Below are 22,106 nucleotides of genomic sequence, written 5' to 3' on the forward strand. Positions count from 1 at the left end.
TAACCTGGTCAAAACCCAAAAAGTGTCCACAAGTGTCCACAAGACATTAAGTCTTTGGAACCAAACATTCTGCTTTTCCTATTTGGTTCTTATGCACTGTGATATCTGTTAATGTAAACAAGCAAAGTGATACATTAAATTCTAATTACTATGAACTCTAAGGAGCCATGTTTAAAGTTTTAAGATCTTGATGAGCTCTCAGCATAATGCAGCTGTTTTCATAAAGATGTAATAAAATTCTAGTGCCAAATCCCTAGTTTGATTTCAGACATATGAAGCAAACATGAAGCTCAGAGGTTCAAACAAACTGACCCTTAATACAGCATATTCAAGGATGATTTGATCTGAACTGTCAGTTTGTTATTGACAGCTGTCACATCTCTGGCACAGTCCACTGCAATGGACCAGCCCCATGAATATGAACCAAAACCCTGGGACTATACACTAAGCCAAACCATCAAGATTTGAGATTTTTGATGCTAACTTTCATTGGTTTCCTAGGCTTTCACAAACATATTACTAAAAACTTTTCTGCTAAACAGCATGACAGCTTGAAATTTATACCAGTAATTTGTAGAAATATCTGTATACCAAATATCTGTAATGGATCTAGGACTGCAGCCAGAATTACAGAACACAAATGCAGGTACCGTGGACTCCTCATTGGGTATCTGACTGACCTGAAAACAGTTCTGGCAACAAACTCTGTCTTTTAAACAACTTACATAGTAAAGAACGTTCATTCCACTCCTGCACTCCCCAAATATTTATTCATTTTTCAAAATCCTCATGCTGTGTCCAATTGCTCTTTGGCAAGCTGAAGGGCTCAAGATATCACATGCCTCTGGGAGGCCAGCACGAATTGCAGATCGTAGAGACAGCTTTATTTTTCTTTTGCTTTGATAAAGTCTTTTCTGAGTTTTGGGCTGAGTTCTGGCAAACCATGACCTATGTATCTGCTTCCACAGCAGGCATCTAAGCTTGCCATTGCAGCAACAAGGAAAGATGGAAGCAATACAAATGTTCTGAGTGGTTGTATCTCTGTTCAGGAAAGATACTGCAGGCTCTCAGCAGTGGAGAACAGGCAGAAATGACCAAATGAGATAAGTTCCAATAAAATATCACTAAGTACCTGTGTTATCCAATAAACAAGAGGAAGACTAACAAAAGAGAAACCTGGTATAGACTGGGGGCAAGTAGTACTGAGAATTTTTTAGAAGAAAGAAAGTACAAAGCATAGAAAGGTTTCTTCTTCTGTAGTGAGGCTAACCTGCTATATTGATTTTCACCTCAGTCTCAGCTGCTTTACCTCCCCTTCATTTCTGATTATTGGCACTACTGTATATTTTATATTGAGTTAGATTTGTCAGACAGTTCTTCTCCAAAGATATCAAGGACCAGCAATGTAAAATTTGCTTTCATAAGATGAGGTCTCTAGGTTGGCCTACTTCTGTTACTTCCTTGGCATTACAGCAGGAGTCACAGACACAGAGACTCAGAAAATATAACATAGAACACTTTTTATAAAATAGTAACAGTGCTATCTTTACAGGTAAGGATAGATTATAATACAGATTACTTTCAGCAGCATAAATTATTCCATAGCCGCAAATCTCAGTTACAAAACATGAACAGTGCTATCAAGGTTGTATGAATAGATTTGTCTGACAGCTCCCTACAAAGGCTGTGCTATGGAGTTAGGTCCTTCCTGATAGACATTCTAGTATGAACACTTACTATTCTATAATAAACTCCAGGGAGGAGATGGATGAGCAGTTTTAAAAGCAAAGTCTTTTAGTGAAACCCAGTATGCAGAGGAGTTGAGGCCTCCTCTGCTCCTAACTCCCTGTTATCTTTCTAATTCCTAACAGTATCTCAGATGCAGACTTTCCAAGGTGCACCTACCTTGTGTGTGAGCATCCTCAAAAGAATCTTTAGCTGAGCATCTTGAATGCTTAGCATTAAACTATACTGCTTGTTCTCAATAATTCATAATACACTAAAAGCAACCCAGCCTCTCTGTGAACATTTACAGAATTCCCTGCTAAAATTGGTTGATCTCCTCAGCTGTTAAAGCTACAGAAATTCCTGATTGTAAATCACAAAAATTTCTTTAAGTATCATAGTTTTCTCTCTCTTCACAGATAGAGATGCTAACATTGTCATTCACTTTCCTCCCAAAAGGTCAAAAGATGAAAGAAAAGAAAGAAGAAAACATTATAAAACATATAGAACTTTAGAGCTTCATGGAGGTTACAACCAAAATCAATATACCTAAAAGGAAAACCTGTAAAACTTCATTACGCATTCCACTTAGACTCCATTCACAATAACTGTGTGTTGCTTCAGGAGTGCGATAGAAGCGTGTTATCTTTATCTCCACACCACAACTGTATGCCAAATATGTTAAAGCTATCCCTAACAGAGGGGAGAAAAGGAGTAGCTTTGCTTACTTTGTTGCTTGCATTAACCTGTTTAAATGAGCTTTCACAGTAATTTAAAAGTAATCAATCACTTAAAGACAAGCCAATCTTTTTTATTTACCTAAGCTAGACAAAGATTGTTTTTCTAATTTCATAAGGACTTATATATAGAAGATGAAAAAACAAAACAAAATTCAAAAGCATAAAAATAGTTGAGGTTGTCTTTTACGTAGCTTAATGCATAAACTAGAGAACATATTCACGACTTTGAAAACTTAGCCCTTTCAGTAGTGTAAAATGTACCACAAGCCTCGGAAGAGCCAATGACTTTGTATTGACTACAAATGTCCCTCCAGTCTCTCAGTTCTGTGTTCTGCTTTCATCAAGTAAGTTGTCATTTCAACCCCCCTAAGTGTTTCTGATGCACTTACACCTGCATAGGTGGCTAGCACCTGCTTTTTAACTCAAAAATAGACACAAGAAGGCAAAAACAGACACATGAAGAAGGTAGCCCTGGCTGACAGCACCATGCTGAACCACCTAGGCATGTGGCTGATTAAGCAAGGCTGGGCACATATTTGACCAGAGACCTATGATCTGTGTAACTTATAATTGCTTTAGCAAAGGATTTCCAGAGAAAATGACAATGAAGATTAGAATATGGGTCTTCCCTCTTTTTAGGGCAGAAGAACAGTAGAATACCTGCTAAGAATACCTGCTAACTTGTTTGTTCATCTTTCTGTGGAAATCACTTTTATTTTTATATAAAATTTGATAACCTCTGTAATTAAGGCAATGTGTGAAAAGTTGGTCTCCCTCCTGTTTATAAGCTTTCTTTAAGTACTGAAAGGCTGCAAAGAGGTCTCCCTAGAGCCTTCTCTTCTCCAGGCTGAACAAGCACAGATCCCTCAAACTTTTTATTTCATAGAGGACGCACTCCAGCCCTATGATCCAGGGCTGCTGCTCCAACAGATCCACATCCTTGTGCTCAGTACCTCCAAGTGGGGCCTTATTAGGGCAGAAAGAAGGGGACAATCACCTTCCTCTCCCTGCTGGCTACCCCTCTTCTGATGCAGACCAGGATACTGTTGGCCTTCTGGACTGCAAGTGCACACTGCTGGCTCATGTTCAGCTTTTTGTTCACCAGAAGACCCAAGTCATTTTGCAACATACTTGGGAATTAATATTTTATCCCTCACACAATTACAGGAAATAATCCTATCAATAAGTTTTTGTAGTAATAGTAAGAATAAGCACGTTTAAAAGTAGCATTATCACTTTGTACTCTACAAAGTAAAATCTATTCATTAGAAGAATTGGATGAAATGTACTGCAAAAAAAGTCCTGGGGATACTGGTGGATGTGAAGCTAGACACGAGCCAGCAATGTGCCCTCACAGCCCAGAATGCCAACTCTATCCTGGGCTGCATCAAAAGAAGGGCCAGCAGGTCAAGGAAAGTGATCCTGCAGCTCCACACTGCACTGGTGAAGCCTCACCTGGAGTACTGCGTCCAGATGCTGAGACCCCAGCACAGGGGAGATACAGACCTGTTGGAGCAGATCCAGAGGGCCACAAAAATGATCCAAGGAAATGAACACCTCTCCTACAAGAACAGGCTTAAAGAGCTGAGTCTGTTCAACCTGGAGAAGGGAAAGCTCCAAGATGACCTAATAGTAGCCTTTCAGTATCTAAAGGGGAGCTACAAGAAAGAAAGGGGCAGACTCTTTAGCAGGTTCTGTGGTGACAGAACAAAGGCTTCAAGCTTAAAGAGGATAGATTTAGTTTGGACATAAGGAAAAAGTCTTTTAAATGGGGATGGTGAGGCACTGGAACAGGTTGCCTAGAGGTGTGATTGATGCCTTGCATCCCTGGAGACTTTGAAGGCAAGGCTGGATCAACCCCTGGGCAACCTGATTGAGCTGTGCATGTCTTTATTCTTTGCAGGGGAGTTGGACTAGATGACCTTTAAAAGTCCCCTCCAACTGTAAGGATTCTATGATTATATGAAATCCAAAAGAAAGAGCACACATAGGCTCAGCCCAAGCAGGGAAACCCAGAAAACATCCAGTCATATGGAGCATAAATTACAGGGTAAGTAAAGGAATAGTCCATTGGCAAGGACACAGAATGGTATTTAAGAGTTTGATGGTTCCTCCCAGGCTCCACTACTGTGAGCCTTCTAGGCAAGTCACTTTACACTGAGAGCCAGTTTACATACCTATAAATTAAACAAGATAGCAGGGTCCTCTTGGCAGAATGAGAGAGTTTTTGCTGGGGGCAACAATTCTTAAAGAGAGCTGGCGGTAAGAATGGACGTGACTGCTGAATATGAGCTCCTGACATGCTGTCAGGGCCAAGGGAAAAATGCATCCCTGGAGGCTTGCATGGAAGATCCCTGAATAAGACTACAGAGCTTGGATTAACAATGTACACTTAATGTGGAATGTAGGCATCTAGTGTTAGAAGGCTGTATTGATTTCAGGAGCGTACAAGTCAAGAAACTCGTGAATTCAATAAACTGTATAAAGCCTCAGAAATAAAGGATTGAACAAACTTTTTAATGCTATTCCATCTGTCCTATAAAAATGATGTCTGACTGTCTAAAAGAGTTTGGGAGGATCGTATGAGTAACAGGCAAGCTCCAGAAGACAAGTTCACACCAGATGTATGACGCAGTTACTCAGAGAACAGTAATTTGTAACAGGCTCTCTGTCCTTGACCCTTTTAAATCAAGACTGTATCAGCTGCCACAAAGTTAAATCTTCATAAGCTTGTTCCCAACTTCAGGTTTTCTCCACAGCTAAATCTTCACTGTCAGATCCTGGACACTTCAAATTTACAGCTGCTGCTTACTTTCTTTGCCAGATCCAAGCCTAGGACACTCTCCGGCTGTGCTCTACTTCTCTGCCTGACCATGACAGCGTCTGAACCTCCAGCTCCTAAACCTTCTTGAAGATGCAAATCAACTTTATGGATAAAATGGCCTACAATTAACTAGTTCATTTCAGTAACTTAAAGTAACAAAGGAGCAGAAGCACTGCTACTTTGCAGAATGTACAAATATCAACAGATACTTACACTGAGGTCTATTTATTGATGAAATTGCTGATTATCATATTCTGCTCCATCATTTCTGTTCTGTTTATCATGTGTTTGCCTACCTTCAGCTAGAAAAGGCCAGGTAAATCAGACGACTTTCTGAGGGGATTTTATATATATAAATTATATTATAATTTATATTTATATATATATATATATATATATACATACACACACACATACATGTACAATACATGCTGTCCACCTGAGGTGATGTTAATTCAGAGGACATTTAGTCATTTGCTACAATAAATAAAAGGTTTGCAAAAAATTGCATTACTTATTAGCTTAAGTATTTCAGATTTAGAAAGTGATTACTACTGGGATTAAAAGATAAAGAAAATAAAATGTAAGCAAAACTTCTTTGTCTCAAGTTATACATTTTTTTCCCAATTTTAGAAGCATAGAAAACGTTAACATGCTTAACAATATGTAAGATTAGAAGCTGTAAATACTTGCTTTCTCAGTGTAAAATAGTAGCTACTATATGGATTCCACCAGAGACATCATACTCCAGAATAAAACTCATGTTCCTTATGAATATACAATGAGATTAAGAGTACATTTGTAAGTACAGCAGTGAAAGCAGAATATTGAAAAAAATTATTTGAAAATAGAACCTCTAATGGATCTTGCAAGCAACTACAACTGACTGAAAAGCAGTAACAGAGGGACTTCGTAAGTTCCTCTTAACACACATAAGAAAAGTATCGTCAGTAATGGATTCAGACTTGTAGATTTTGTCTTTGTTATTTTAACACAAAATATCTTAAAAAAAGTTCCATCCAGCAGTGGTTCCTTTCCTGATGGAAGTACTTTGATGGAACTTCCAATTTAAACATATATGTAAGCAAACCAGCTTTAATTGCTTGCTGTAGAATTTTAAAAACAGGTACTGCAGGTTCAATTCAATAGATCAAAGCCATTCTAATCTCAGTTACACGAATAGTTATATAATAAAAGGCAGTAGAAATTGTTTGTTTTTTTAGAGGAAGGCAGTGTGAAATGAAGACACCAAGACATACTTGCAAGAAATAGCAATATTTCAAAAATAATATCTTCTTCTGAAAATTTTAGATTTCTGCTCCACCATGTCCCAGACATCCATTCTCAGCACTTGTATCTAGGTCTTCAAGCATGTGTACTGCATCAGTGTTGCATTTGTATTCTGATCATACTGGCGCTTGTACATACATGGTGCAGCGGGCTATGTTTATCATCTACACTGTCAAAGGACTGTAAATAGATCTGTTTGAGCAGACTCATGGGAAAGGGAACATAGAACTGCATTTGAATTTGAATTAGATAAACTGAGCTTCCCAATTAATTCCAATCCTGTTTTATATATATATATATACATACATATATATATATGCATGCACACATTTCCAGACATTTCTCTGTACTTATATTTAGCTTTATTGTCATCAACAGTATGTCAGCAGGATACTTTTCAAAGGAGTTGCATTATAGATGCAGTCAGCTATTTCAAATAGAAGCTGTATTCATCAAAAATTCTGCCTTCATCAAAACCAACTTCTCTATTTATGGAAAAGTAATGGTTTTAATTTAAATGCCAACAGTGCACAAAGGCTAATGTGAGACTAACTTAAAAGACTGTAAATGCTTCAATCTTGTTGCAGCAAATATTTTCCTTCCAAATTTTTTTAATTAACATGTTTAATTACCAGGCTTCTGTTATTTCTCCTCTTTACAGAGTTAATCTAGCAACTCTCTTCTAAGAGGGATAAAACTGCTTTATATGGAATCTACCCACAGGGCTGTGATCTGAATTGAAACTGTTACTTGATTTATTACAGAGTACATTTCTGTTGTACAGGTTTTTCCTCAGACACTGCATGGCAAAAGTATTGGCACAAACACTTCCAGTTCATCAATATTTGTGATGTCCAGAGTGAATCAAATAAAATTTGCTATTCGTAAAACTCTAGCATCACATGTCCTCTAAATTTAAGACTGAGTTTATCTAACTATATTTGAAGCAATTCAGATAAATCATGAACATTCCTGCGCATCTCTCACACAATCTCTTCTTTGGAGATTTTCCTTGAATTACCAGCAAATGTCCCTGAACGGCATGACGAGCACAGACTTCACCAATAATCTCTACCCAGTTCTCCCAGATTATCACAAACTATGAATACATATGGGTGATACACATTTTTCTAGCTTCCACTCCTCAAGCCTTTACACCATGCTCCAATTTTACCTCTGTGACAAGCTTCCAAGGGCTTGCTTTTCCTGCTTATGAGCTGAGAACGTCTGTCTGTTCAAAGTCTCCAGTTTGTCCAGGAAATTACTCTATGACTATCACATAACTATTCCACACCTTTCCTCTTCTAAGACACCAAATTCCCAGTGGAACCCCCTGAGCCCTAAGCCAGGAGACTTTCAAGATAGATTCTGTGCAATGAAATAAGCACCTTCATCTGCCTCCCACACTCCCACTTAATGATCTGCCTTCTTTTTCATCTTTCTATACATGGCTACTTCAGTTCCTACTGGAACATATTTAGCAACAGGTGACCTGTTAGTCACTGCTTTTATCAGCGACTCCTATTCAGGAAGGGAAAATGGGTGAACCATAGCAGTGACTTACACAAAACCAAAGTGACATTCATCTGCCTTGTGTGCACTTCCAGCCATTTACTGTGTGTGTGTGCAAAGCTCACCTCACCTCATTCCCTTCCTATGGCCTTCTTCCCTTTAGGGGCATTACCTGTCAGGACTGCCTAGTGGGAAAGCAGCAGGGCCTCTACTGGGATGCCAAGAGCAGACATGAATTTCCCAGGCAGAAGAGGGGAAAAAAGGAACATACAAAAAAGTATTTTACCTCCTGCATTAGCACCTGCAGTGCATTTGTGTGAGGATTAAATTCAGAATATGTTTGTCTTGCTGTGCATGCAGTAGCATTTCCTGCACAAAAATAAGTGAGCTTTAAGCATATACCCACGTGGCTGTCCAACCTCTCTGTTCGGATGCTGCTCTACCTGCCTTTGAAAACAATTAACTGAAGCAGAAGAATATATCTGTTTCATGGAAGAGCATGGAAAAGGAAAAGCTTTTTCTCTTTCAATAGAACTCTTCAGATTACTAAACTACTGTAACTCTTGAAACTACTGCTCTGTTACTGAGCATCACTGAAAAAGAAGGCAACTTGGATCCACTGACCATACCAACAATAAAATTCCACAGCCCAAATCTTACTCTTGGAAGTCAACAGAAAATCACATACTGATTTAAGGGGTGTTACATGGTGGCCTTGCCAGCTTATCAGTGCACAAGAGCATACACTAAACTGTAACTGAATATAAGTCTGCATCTGGAAGTACTTTAAAAAAATGTGATTAAAGTATAAAAACCATATGAAACACATAATTTTGCAGGAAGTTCTAACATCACAACATGCTGCTAAAAGAAGAAGCACTCTACTGGCCTGGTCCCTGGATTCTGAACAGACATGAAATGGGAGAGCCCTGAAGAGACAAAAAAATCCTTGTCTGGAAGCAATAATTTGTTATTGCATATGCTGAAGAATCTGTTCTTTCAGAGAAGCCCTATGGTATATCTACCAAAAAGAGTGTTCAGAAATTCACGGAAAGAAGCAACAGAAAGACTTTCAGATACCACTTTAGCAGTAGCCTTCTTTTCTGAATTCCTCCTAAAAGAATGGAAGAGTGCTCTGAGAAATTCCCTGAAACTCTTACTGACCTAAAGAGGAGTGCATCCTAAGCACTGAATTTTTATGACATGCAGGTATTAGAGAACAGTGCTAAGAGCCAGAGTTCTTTCTTCCTGGCATTAAGCTTGAGCACAGGAGGTTTTGAGATGTCTCACACACCTATGCAGCAACCATTTTTGCACTCAATGGGCACAAAACACATTCCTTCCACAAACAGCAACTTAAAAACAAGTTTTATATACTATTTATTTGTATATTTGAGTGAACCAAGTGCTTTTCAAAGTCTGACTGCTTGCATTAATCCCTGCCATCACACCACACTATGAAAATGCACCCTCACTTTGAAGTGCTTATCCCTAGCAAAATACAATGAGCACATGGCTAACTCTCACTTCAAAACATCTAAGTTCCATTTTCTGTCTTCCAAATAGAAGTTTGAATTTTAGCTCTTACACTATTGTTCCTTCAGATTATCATTACTTTAAAGTGTCTTTTGCATGATCAGCTGAAGTGGTTATTTTGCTTTCATTTCTATTTTTTCTTTCCTTTGTACTGGGGTCCATAGTAGAGTGAGTGTTGGGCAATGATGCTCCTGTAAAATTGGTTCCTACCTCAAACCAAAGCTCTCACATAGAACTATGAGGTGTATAACACCTTCCACAAAGAACTCACATCACATCACAAGCACAACTCTTTAAAAATGAAGTCCTTAAGACAGCCTTAAGGATCACATCTGCAATGCAGATCACTTGAAGTGAATAAGAAGCAGAGGGACTAGAAGGCAAAAAGGGAATAAATAAATAAAGAAATAAAAAAAAATCTTCTGACTAACTATATTGAATAAACCTGAACCTGCAGTATTGCTGAATCTCAGGATTTCAACATTTCACTTCCATTTGCTTAAAAAAAAAAAAAAAAAAAAGTATGTTTCCTTCTGTCATTTAGCATTTCAAAGTAGACAGCTTATCCTCATCTCTAACAACTTTTCATATACAGCTAAAAATTTCACACAGAATTTATTGTTGAATGGACTTCTGCCTGCAGAGTGACACGAATCGTTAAAAGTTTCCTGTTGTTAGTGGTTCCACTCTTATCCTGAAAAATACCCATGAGGATACTTAGATTCAGTACTTTTCCAAAACAGTCTATAAATGACAACTGATATTCACATCTCAGATTACTATTTTTTGCTAATAAGTAAACTTTGCTGATGATCATTATCTGGCATTCATTCATTTTATAAAACAAAAGCATAGTAATAAACATTAATGGGTGTTCTCCCTTATCTACAATGATATTAGGAAAAGGACAATGATCTTAGACATTAGATCCAACATTTTAGAAAACTATCCATTTAATTAAATTAACTCACAAAAGGTTAGAGGCATTCCTTTCCACTGAGTACTACAAATATCACTTAAAAAGAATAGGCAAGCATTAGCATTTTTAACAGTATCATTCTCATCTTCAGAGAAGTTGACAGAAGAAAGTAAATAAGATGCATAGGAATTATACATGGAAACACATAAAAAAACTGAAGCTACTTTAAAATCAGGCTTTTGTCTCCACCTAAGCTTTTTTGTGCAGACTTCAACAGAACTAGGAAAATAACCAAATTCTAGATAAAATCCCTGTTAGAAAAAGTATGTTTCCTCCAACTTAAGTTTTATTACTTAGTAACTTATCATCCCCATCTTATTGCTTATATTGCAGCCAGGTATTTCATACAGATTAGTAAGAACCTCACATGACCACTTCAGTACAACATGTGATCAATGTAATCGTATATGAACTTTTCCATACAGAATAAAATGCTCAGTAAGCAGGAAAAAATGACAAACAAGATGTTCTTGTTTGCCTATAGCAAGCAATTTGCATCTTTTTTAAGACCCAGCATTCAGTCCTTTGCAGTCACAAATTTAAGTTGCCCTGTAAGCAGCAGATTGAATGAAATCTGTTTTCTTACAGTTTTAAGCTATTTGCTCTGTAACTCCTCTGTAACTTTTTTCTTCTCACTGCACATGCCCAGATCGCCTATTACTGTATCGCCAGGCAGGAGCAAACTGTGCTGTGACTAGTCTGGAACTATGCACATCTTGTTTGGCCACTGAGCTACTGCCAAACAGAATGTCTAACAGCTATGTTCTGCTTGCCTTTTCTTCAAAATTGGCACTGATTTGGGTTTTGTCCCTTCATAGAGCCACATATTTTTATAAAACATAGTCACTGAAAATTCTACATTTCTAACTTGACTGAGAGAGACAAAAGTGCTTGAAATCCACACAGGAGGAAAAGGAAAGGGGGAACTCTCAAACCATCAGAGATCACAGAATCATAGCGTTGCTCAGGTTGGAAAAGACCTTAAAGATCATCAAGGTCCAACCACGACCTAACCATACTACCCTAACAAACAACCCTCCGCTAAACACCTCCCTGGAGAGCCTATTCCAGTGCTTAACCACCCATTCTGTGAAGAAGATTTTCCTGATATCCAACCTAAACTTACCCTGGTGCAACTTAAGGCCAGCTCCCCTCATGCTGTCACCTGTCTCCAGTGAGAAGACACCAACCCTGCTCTCGCTGCAATCACCATTCAGATATTGGAAAAGAGCAATAAGGTCTCCCCTCAGCCTCCTTTTCCCCAGACTAAACAGCCTCAGTTCCTTCAGTTGCGTCTCATAAGGCATATTCTCCAAGCCCTTCACAAGCCTTGTTGCCCTTCTTTGGACCTGCTCCAGCACCTCAATGACCTTTCTGTACTGAGGTGCCCAAAACTGAACACAGTACTCGAAGTGAGGCCTCACCAGTCTCACTTCCTTAGAAAATAAGAATAACAACAAACATTTAATAATAATACTATTGAAAATGTGAAAGTTCACAAGGTCTATGAAATAGCCAAGGGTTTTTGTGTTGTTTTGTTTCGCTTGCTTATATAGATTCAAAGATGAGGCACGTATAAATCCATTCTTAGGAACTGTGACAAGTGACCTCATCTTCAATATGGCAGGAACCTAACATTTCACTGTGACCCACACTGTACTTAGCATCCCAAAATACAGGACTCTTATTTCCTCCTTCTTAGACATAGTGATAAACACCTCCAAACACACCCAAGCAGATGCAAGTAATTATACATGCAAAACAGAAAATTGCATATTTAGAAAACAAAGTAAACAAAAAGCTCTATACATTAGCTATCAAATTCACATAGCTGGAACTATGAAAGAACACATTATTTTTAAAAGTTTTAAAAAATATATTTAAGCAGTAAGAAATCACATGTGTAAAGTGATATTCCCAAGGCTACAAAGAAATCAGAAGATGGCTTGTGATTTCTAAAAGCAAATGTGGATTAATTTTTTAAATTTCATAATGCTGCACTAAACTCAAGAGTAAGTCCAGAATGACCAAGATGGGTGCAGCGTCTAAGACACTGCTCACTGCATTTCTGTTTCTAATCTGTACAAGGGCTACATTTTCAAAGACTTAAATTGAAACCAAGGCTTTCAATTAAATTCGCGTCTGAAGTTGAAAGCTATTTCCAACAATACGGGAGTGGACTTTCTTAAGAACAAATTCCCCTACCTGGGAAAGAAAAAAAGGGTTTATGTACAACTACATATACATATCTCATGTTGGTCATGTTGTGCGCAGTCGGGATGAGCAGCAGGGAGGAGAGCCTGGTCTTGTGACATTGCCAGGGGCTTTATCTCCTCTCTGAATGCAAAGTCCTCTGGGGTATGTAGTTCGTCTCTTCTGGGACAGGTACCCAGAACTGGAGCAATAACTCTTCAACTCCCAGTGCACTAGATGATGTTGTATGTGGAATACCAATAACCAGAACAAACATCCAATAATATCCAAAACAAAAATCATAAAACCATGACACTGAGGAACAAAAATTATTTTTCTAGTAAAAATACCATTTGACGTAAAATATAATTATCAAACATAGCATTATCAGTCAAGTTTAATTAAATACACTTCTCCCTAAGAAGTATGTATTTAACTAAAGATAATCATGTATTTTTATTCTTTTGCTCATAGACACACTTTTTTTTTCTCTCTCTAGAAAGAAGTGCTTTTGAAGGTACAGTTTCAGCTAGAATTTAGGCAAAAGTCTAGTGGATTCAATACACAAAATTAAGTATGATATTAAAAAGAAATTTCTAATATGACTGAAGTCTTAATCCCCATGACCTATCAAAAATCAAACAATGTTGATATATTGTGTAGTGGAGCAGTATTTGGCACCATGCTATAAGAACAAAAGGTTGTTAAATACAGTGGAGTGAGTAGAAGGTAAGCAAGGACGAAGTCACTGCTACCTGACCTGCCTGGGAACAGCCAGCTGGTCAGTTAGCTCAGCTGTGCCTACCAGCCAGTCACAGTCATAATGTTGGGTGAGATGTTGTTGAATTACTGCAATGAGGTGTAAGAAGCAAAAGAGGGGGGAAATATAACTAAAAGCACATCTGTAATTTAGTACAGAGTTAGTACAGCATACTCCTGTCATAATTCAAGTCTAGAAAAGCTTCTTGAAAACAAGCATCTACTTGTATTGTGAATCACATGCGTACTTATAGCAGCACCTATATAAAACTCAAGCCGTACTCACTCCAAACACTTCAAAGTGGCATTTCCTCCTGCTTAGAAAAACATCTCCAGTAAAAATTGACCACGATTCTCAAGTTCTGTTTTGATTTCACTACTGAAACACTTTCAGTAAACAGAGCCAACAGCAGCATTAAAATGAATAAACTACATCAAATTTGGTTATTAATAACACTCGGAGAATTTGGAAGTTGAAGAGGGGGCTGACTCCATCTCCATGTGAGGCGTTCCAAAATGGCAATCTTACTTCCAGGGCTTCCTCAGCATTCAGCTAAGTTAAACCTGGAGATGTGCACAGGTCAAGCTCTTAGGACAGGACACTCAGTACGCTATGCATATGCAAAGCCTAATTTGTTGTATGGTCCTCAGAGCAAGTAAAACCTGTCAGCGTACTGCCTAACACTGCCAAAAGGCACATTATAAATAGCTATAATTTAACATCTTCAATATAAAATAATTTCAATCTACTTCCTTTTTTTTTTTTTATTTAATAAATCTCAAGCCCTAAGAAAAAGAAGTCCACAAAATACCTATTGATTTATTTCAGAAATTGTTGTTCAAAGCCTTTCATTGAGTTTATTTTGTTTACTTCACATTTCACAGGAAAAGTATAATTTATTCCCACTTCTGCTGCTTAAAATAATCTTAACATATTTCCTTTAACAAAAAAAAAAAAAAATTAAAAAAATCACCTGTGTTTTGTGACTATAAAATGTAAAATCTCAGGACAAAAAATACATTCCAAAAATGGCACGGCAATTGAAAGGAAATGGTTTGATGCAACCTAAAAGATGATTAACTTACCAGATCCTGCCATATATCTTGTTTCCCAGAAACTGGGAATAGATTGTAAAAGAGGAAAAAAAAAAAAATAAAGGGAAATAATTTGGAAAGTCCTACTTTTTATTTAGCATTAACTTTCAAATTGCACAGTTTTTGCTTTACACACCAAAACCAGAGAAAATATTTGCAGAGGACTCTGAGAGGATGCATAACATTAAAGAGACAGAAGATTGAGAGAAGTGGCAGCAATAAAGCACAGCAGTTCCTTTGGCCAGCTCTGCCAAATATTCTTGGTAGGTTGTCACTGCTGCTGCTTTTTGGAAAGAATGAAAACTACTGACAGCAAAGGCACAAGCCCCCCAAGATAGGGCCATCCATTTACCTTCTTCATTTAACACCATTTAATACGTGCAGTTTGAAACAGGACCAATTCAAGAGCTTGCACAATTAAAATACTTACATTAAAGAACTGTGCACAACTCCCAAAGCACAGGCTCATCAGTGACTGATATTTTAGATAGAGTGGATTTTTCCTCTCATGCCACGTTCCTTCTATGTTTAGATCTTGATTTTTCCCCTTAATGTCCCACCTCCCCTACTGTTGCCCTGTCCTCAAATTCCAGTTGTATTTGTTCTCTTTATCCATCCGTCCACATATTATAATTACTTGATTATCTTTAACAGTAAAATATCTTTCTCACTGTATGTTCCTCTTTCACTTTCACCATCACCACCACTTCTTGGGTCAGTCTTCTGCTGATACTTTAAATTTGCTGCAGGACAGAAAGTCAACTTGGGTATTGTGAAGATCAAGTCGTCTCTCTGTGTTTCATGGACAGCATGTATATACCTTCTCTTTCCCCTGAAACATCCTTTCTTGTTCCCTCAATGAACTCCAAAATCTGATACTGACAATTCTCAAGTTACTTTTTCTATTTTAGACAGATATATGGATCCTTGATAAAGCTTGAAGATAAAGAGGTTTGAGACCTAACTAATTTTAGTCACAAAAGAACTTCAAAATGTGCTCAGATTAAACTTTCTTTTCCTCTTTTCTCCTTTAGTTTTTAATGAGTTCTTTCAAAATTGCTCAGTTATAACATGGGGTTATAACTCTAATTATCATTAGAGTAACTCTATCAATATTGTGACTCACAGAAAATCAAAGCTGCAATTCTCTTGTTCCTGTCAATTTTCCTTTATCTCCTAGAATAGACATTGTCTTGGCCTTAAACCATAAACTAGTTATTCTCTCTGACAGAAAAATCAACTTTTAGTCCTGAATTTCCATCTTTTTTCTCACGTGACAGTAAAGATACCTTTAGGCACCATGTCTGTATAGTATATTGATGCCAATGAAACATGTTGAAAATGTAAAACATGTAAATAACTTTTACTTCTTCTATGCACTACTTTCCTAAACCAGAATAATCCTAAGAAGTGAACCTCCAAAATCACTTTGCTGTGCAATTCACAGAATAAATTTAGTTTCTCCTTGACTAAAGACTGAAGTTGCTAAATAAAATTTTTTCAAATAAATGACAGCTATACAATAATTGTGTTTAATGCTTTCAAAAAATTTTTTTTTTCCTCTAACCAATGTTAGAAAAAATAATTATTTTAGTTTGAACTAATGATTCTTTCCCTTTATCCAGGTGCAAATGTAGTATTTCAAGACATCCTAATGATGTTTAAACTTACTGGAAACCTTGATATATTGCATTGGTCCTCTGTGAAAACTTCAACTCAGATGGCCAGTAGGAACACTATCATCAATTATCACTCCCATCATTACTACAGGGATTTCCATGAATCATAAAACACAGTTACTGGGAGTGATATTCTTCTCTTAATGATAAACATAAGCAAAAAATCATCAGTAAATTCTTCTCTTCCTCATTAATCTCTTTACCCTTCATCAAGCTGTTCATCAGAGCACAAAGAAATGTTTCATAATCCTCTCATCAGGTTTCACAACACCACTGGTACCTCTCTTTGCCAATGGAAACCCTGCAGCACAGGGAAGGCAGGTCCCCTGCCTGTGTGCCCACAGGGATGGGGCTGCCCTGAGTCCCCACAGCCCTGATTCCCCTGCACCTTGTGAGAGGTTCCTCTGTGCTCCAGGGCACCACAGCATGAAGGAGATTGGCTCCTCACAGTTTCATTTACTGTCAGACCTTCAGTGTGTAAAGAGAACTTCAGCAAGTGGCATATATTTATGTTGCAGAAGAGGATGCATTTCTTTCCTGCAAGGTGGACCCTGAAACTCTTAGAAGAAAAGTATATCTTTAGTTGCACTGAGAATGTGACCAAGGCTTTCTTGTAGAAAGTCCAAGGTTTAGTCCAAGTCAAAATACACAGGAATCCAATTAACAAAAAGAAGCAGCACGAAATCTATTAAGATCACCTTGCAGCACCACCTTCTATCCTATAATGCTTAGCATTTCTTTGAAACAGTTTTCACTCTTTTTCTTTTTTTCATTAAAAAAAAAAAAAAAAAAAAAAAAAAAAAAAAAAAAAAAAAAAAGAAAGAAATGCAAAAACTACATGCAAACTCCAGATCTCAGACTGGCAAATGAACACAGGAGATGAACGATATGAACTTCCGCACTTGAGAGAGACTGCAACATTAGGTCAGTGCAGATCTAAAGCCCCTTATGCATTTATCTATTGTTTAAAAAAAGAAAAAAGAAAAGATATTCTGCTAATCGTAATATTTAGATGAACTAACAAACTTAGAAAGACAGGTCAAGAAACAACTAGGAACATACCATCAGTGGAGGCTTCGTCTGAGCAACTTATGCTGATTGGTAGAATTATCCTATCAAATGAGCACTTTTCCTTTAGCTCCAAATAACATAATGTTGTGAGAATTTTCCTGTGAAAACTCCTGACTGAGATTATTTACCTTCTGAAAAGAAGACTATTTGAGTAAAGATATAACAAAGATCACTTTGTGCAGAATTACACTTCTGCTGAAGGAAAAAACACTTAGATTCATTTCTCCTCTAAATCACAGGCATCTTAAACATCATATACAGAGCAACTTTGACATGCTTTGAAGAATTATGGCTCTAAATTTCACCCACTCAACAGCTTTTGCAAACTGATTTCTAATGTTACTGTCAACATGTATAATTCTATTGCTGTGCTAATAAAGCAGCTTTTTCAAAAGAACACAGTGACTGGAACAACATAATAACTCAGATCAGATTTATTACCACTACACTAGAACTTATCCAGGAGTATTCTGTTTCCCTCCTTAAGAGAGACAAAAGTTATGAAAGCCTTATCTTCTTCATAGCTTTGTAACCTACCTAAAATTTAGATACTTCCCTGGTATTTTTGGAGACAAGTGTGCAACTATAAAACCTTTGTCTCTTCATAGCAGAAATCAGAATCACTGAATGTTATTTTAAGAAAAATTTATGTGCATCACAACAAAGGAATGCAAAAAAAGCAGTAAGAAAAGTTGAGAAAACAGAATAAATATGGAAAGGATAGAACTGGCTTCTCTTCAAAACCCCGTTTGTCAAAAGAACAAAGCACACACAAACAGCATGTAAAACCTGAATTCAAAATGCGTTTATATAAAAGGGGTGAGGACACATGTTTTTTCTATTTTAGCTTGAAAAATAAAGGGACACAGCAATGACTCTTGCTGGCAGGCAGATAACTCATAGGCCCTGACCCTTCGACTCACCAGGAATTCAAACACAAAGCTCTTTTCATAGTGACCGTGCCATACATTCTCAAGATAAGGCAGCGAAATACGGAGCAATGCAGAGGTGCCGCAAAGCTCAAACTGCAGAAAACTGCACAGAAATTCCGGACACTTATTCACCTATATGCAGCCACACACCGAGGGCTGGTTGCAAAAACTCTTTCTTTGCAAATCGTAAGCTGTACAGCATGCTTTAGAGAATGGGACCTGATTCCTGGAGCAAGCAAAGGAAAAACAGAGAGCAACCAGCAAGGAAAGGACCATCCCTGTGCATTTCTGCACCACTCAGAACTGCAGTGCACATCCGGACAAATAATCTGTAACACAATGAACTTTGCAAAAGGATAGCTGTGGTAGAACGGAAGGGATTTTAGAAACAACAGAAACAGCTACATTTCAAACAACATTTCAAATCTGGACTCACCATGAAAATGCAACAGTTGCCTGAAGTTAGTGTGATATTTTCTGCCCTGTTCCAGTGCACTTTTTGCCTAGTTGTCCAACACTTGGGAGCTCAGAGCTGCCACACAGAGGCCCCTTCCGTGATCTGGCTTATTTGCCTGTCAATTTGAGTCTCGGCTTCTGTATGATGCAGCTGTGCACTTTGCTGAAGGTCTAATATCATTTCCATAAGCTTCCTCCCTGCCCGGAGCAAGCAGTTCATTCTCCCTGCTCAATAACTACTCAAATCACTTTTCTGGTACTCAGAGGGATAAAGCTTTAAGTTGTTAAGGAGTTCTTACTAAGTAGTGGGTGGAGAACATAAGCTCGGTACAAGGAAACTCTGCGCATAATCAGAAACGGAGAAACTTCCTCCCTTTACCCCAACCCCTCCTCTCAACAGGCAAAGCTGCCAGTGCCTTCTTTACAGAAATTTAGGAATGTAAAGGGAGGACTCAAAGGGGCCCAGTCAGACAAGCCTTTCTCAATCAATTAGCTTGCAGCCATTACTTGTGACCCTAGGTCACACAACATAAGTGTGTGGGGTGTGCCTTTAGGGGTACACCAAAGCTACTTATTAAAACTTACATAACCAAAAGCGTTCAAAATCAAATAAACTTTGAAAGTTGCAAAACATTTTCCACGTACCACAGTTTTGCAGGAAGAAGAGCTTTGAATAGTGAAATGTTACTCTGCTTTTCCAATAATGAGTCATTTGATGGAGGAAATTTACTTTTTTTTTTTTTTTTTTTTACTTTTCAAAAAAAGAGACTGAAATGTGAGAAACAGAAACAACCTTAAAGGCTGTTTGCCTTGCAGTTATGAAGAGCTAAATAATATTGGCGAAAGTGATATCTAATGAAGTACATGATTGTGTTTCCTAAAATAAGACTATTGTCTGTAGCTGCAAGGGGATAGAGTTTTGTAGGATAGTTTAATTAGTTCGTGTGCATTTTATTTCTCTCCAAGAAATGAGTTAGAAGCACTAGATTCTACTCTTCGTTTTAGTACTCCAACATAGCAAATCAACAATAGAGTTTAAAAAGAAAAAAAAAATAGACCTGGCATATTTAAATACTGCACTAAGTCACCCTGCATAGAACGCAGGGAGAAGAGGGTGTAACTTAGCACAGCTGCCACATGACAAGCATACACCCCTTGGTGCAAGGGAAAACTTCAAAAAGACCCTCAGCTTCATATCCTGCCAACCCAATGACATGGAGATGATGCCTTGGAAAAACCCATGAGGGAGTCCTGATTTCAAAAGCAGATCTATGACAACCCCTTTCTGGGCCAGACAAGATCAATGCACTGCAGGGGCGATGCACTTTAATCTCAAGGTACATCGCAAAGCATCTTTAAGTAGTGCCACAGATCAAGGCTCACACAGAGCTGGAAAAAACAATTCACACCAAACTTCTCTCTGTGCTTAAGGTAACAAGAACAGCTGCTCAAAAGCTCGGAGAGGACACAGGGAAACACATAATAAAAGAGGGAAGTAATGGTAATATACTGAAATTCACTGAGGATATTGTAGACAACTTGCACTCTACATGTCTCTCCTCCATTAAAACTCCAGTCGAACTCTCTGAACAGGCAGCATGGCTTGTGTTAGTTCAGACGTTCATTCCAGAGATCAGATTGCAGGATCAGGGCCACTGAATAAGTGCCCTGAGGTAAGGATTTTGCTTCTGTCTTGCACATAAGACAGCATTTAATAAATTAGGTCACCTTTAAATCCCTGGAAAGCTCTGGCAGTACAAATAATAATCATGGAAACTTATATTTTGAATGGAAAAATAGATAGATTAAGACACTGGACAGGGATTTATGATATTTGGGTTCTGTTCCCTTTTGTGTCTCAAAATGTTCTAATGACTTGGGACACATTATTTCACTATTATGCATTTAAACCAAGTGCCACTGGCTTTACAGATGGAAGGCTTTTGTCTCCTCAAACATTATTTATTAAAAAGTACTGATAATATTCAGTATAGAGAGCTTTACAATAATAGTTCACAACACATGCTCTACAAAGTGAAATTAAAGCAGTATAGAATATATAACATTTACTGTACAGGACAGAGTAATTGAAAACAAGAAAGCTACCACATCAAATCTTCTAACATTCAAATCCATTGTGGGTTTCAATAAACACAACCTCCAGGAGATAATGCAAATCCATGCATATGAATAACAGTATAGACTTCATCCTCTCTCCTTTAGCTGCTTAGAGTTTAGAGTCCTTAACAGAAGAAAAAGATAGTAAGGAAGGCTGTCCAGAGTGCTATTCTGAGCAAGTGTTATGAAATCAAGAACTCTTGCCACGTTTGTCCAGTGGTCCTCCATGCTCTATAAGTTGAGGAATTACCTTTAATTTGAGGTTTCCCTTCAGTGCATAACTTGTAAAGCAAGGTAGACCTCAAGCACTCAATTACCTTATATGTTACAGATTCACACACCTTTCTTTGGGAAAAGTTGATGTGGAAAATTTACAACAGAAATAAAGACATTTAAAGGATGTTTTTAATGTAACTTAAAACAATGCCTCCACACTGGAAATAATAATAGAATAATGGCTCCTCCTGGCACAGCTGAGTCCCTGGCTAAGGGCTCTTCCTTTTCCTGATTGATGGCTGTAAAACTACCCCTCTATTGGCTCTACTCCATTGCTGCCACATTACAGCTAAGCCAAGGCAACATGAGCCATTTCAAAATAACCATGAATGAATAACAACTAAAAGTTAGGAGGAGGACAGTTCTTAAATCCATCATGCTAGCCAGAAATATATAAAATTCCTTTAGGATTCTCAGGACACTCTTCTATGAGAAAGACTCTCTTTAATTAATGAAAACAAACATCACCTTATTGTTTCCATTTTTACAGTCCAGTATGGAATCGTTGCAGAAGAGACGATTTCAAGGACAGATAAGGTAGCTTTTGGCATATTTTTCCGCTTCCTGCCCTTTCTCCTCAAAAGTCATGAAGTTTGGAGACCTACGTTAATTAGACACTATTAACTTTTTCCTGTATACGTTACATTTTCTTTTATTCTAACCAGTAAGCACTCACCTAGGGTACATACATCTTCCTCCTTGCACCAGGATATTTTCTACACTTACTAACTCAAAAAGAGCAAGGAGGCAATTGTGAGAGTATTATTAAACCTTTCCTTCGCATATGCAGATCGTCAGGCCCGGAGTACAACATGATCACTCTTGTGCAATCGATAGAATATATGACCATGCCACATTAGGGGATCCTTGGAGAACAGAAGAAATTTCATGTTATTTGGGGAGTTGTTTTTCCTGCATAAT

General features: G+C 37.8%; 1 long non-coding RNA gene across 4 annotated transcripts in view; it reads right to left on the reverse strand.

Moving 5' to 3' along the window:
* The window catches only part of LOC122177299, a 321,677-nt gene extending 302,593 nt beyond the window's left edge, over positions 1-19,084 (reverse strand). For all 4 annotated transcript variants that reach the window (XR_006178042.1, XR_006178041.1, XR_006178039.1 and 1 more), the window contains exon 1: positions 18,772-19,084. This is a non-coding gene — a long non-coding RNA (uncharacterized LOC122177299). The remainder of the gene's footprint in view (positions 1-18,771) is intronic.
* Positions 19,085-22,106: the final 3,022 nt, after the last annotated feature.

Source organism: Lagopus leucura, unplaced genomic scaffold, assembly GCF_019238085.1.
Source record: "Lagopus leucura isolate 7727_CA_CO unplaced genomic scaffold, USGS_WTPT01 Super-Scaffold_100001, whole genome shotgun sequence".
NCBI lineage: Eukaryota > Metazoa > Chordata > Aves > Galliformes > Phasianidae > Lagopus > Lagopus leucura.